At 25.7% G+C, this 615-nt stretch overlaps 1 protein-coding gene across 2 annotated transcripts in view; it reads right to left on the bottom strand.

Moving 5' to 3' along the window:
• Positions 1-615, bottom strand: part of LOC106874949 (chloride channel protein D) — a 79026-nt gene that overhangs the window by 14453 nt on the left and 63958 nt on the right. The window lies entirely within an intron of this gene.

Raw genomic sequence — 615 nt, 5'->3', positions numbered from 1 at the left:
TATATAATGACAAAAGGAGGAAAATGGAGAATTATGTATGTTTAAATAATTTATTTGTGATATAATGATGTTGAAAGTTTTTTTTATATAAAAACGATACAAATAAATTATAAAGCTCTAAAAAGGAGGCAGATGCCAAAAAACCTACATATATGTTTCGATTCATGCCCCTAGGTGATTAGTAATTCTAAGCATTTGGGTAGAATCTTTTGCTAAGAATTGATCATTTTCAGCTATATTGAGCTTTATGAGCTTATACTACAAAGGTTAATATATTTTTTGAAAGGATGCAGACGAATTACTGAGTTTAAGAAGTTAGAACATATATATTATGCGTATGTATTTAGCTAGAGAATTACAGATGCAAGTAAATATCAAATGAAATAAAATAAAAAATAAAAATAACATACAAATAATGGTGAAGTAATATATATTATACAAAATATTTCACGTAAACCCGGAGTTTTTACCTTTAAAAACAAAGAGTTACAACTTTTTACTTGTGTGATTTGTTGCTACCCTGGTAACTATTTATCTATTCTTTCCGTGTTAATTGTTAACAAGGGGAAATACACATCTATTTATATACTTACATACATTTATATATATATATAT

Source organism: Octopus bimaculoides, chromosome 1 (genome assembly GCF_001194135.2).
Source record: "Octopus bimaculoides isolate UCB-OBI-ISO-001 chromosome 1, ASM119413v2, whole genome shotgun sequence".
NCBI classification, from domain to species: Eukaryota; Metazoa; Mollusca; class Cephalopoda; order Octopoda; family Octopodidae; genus Octopus; species Octopus bimaculoides.
This window is presented reverse-complemented; position numbering and strand designations above follow the sequence as displayed.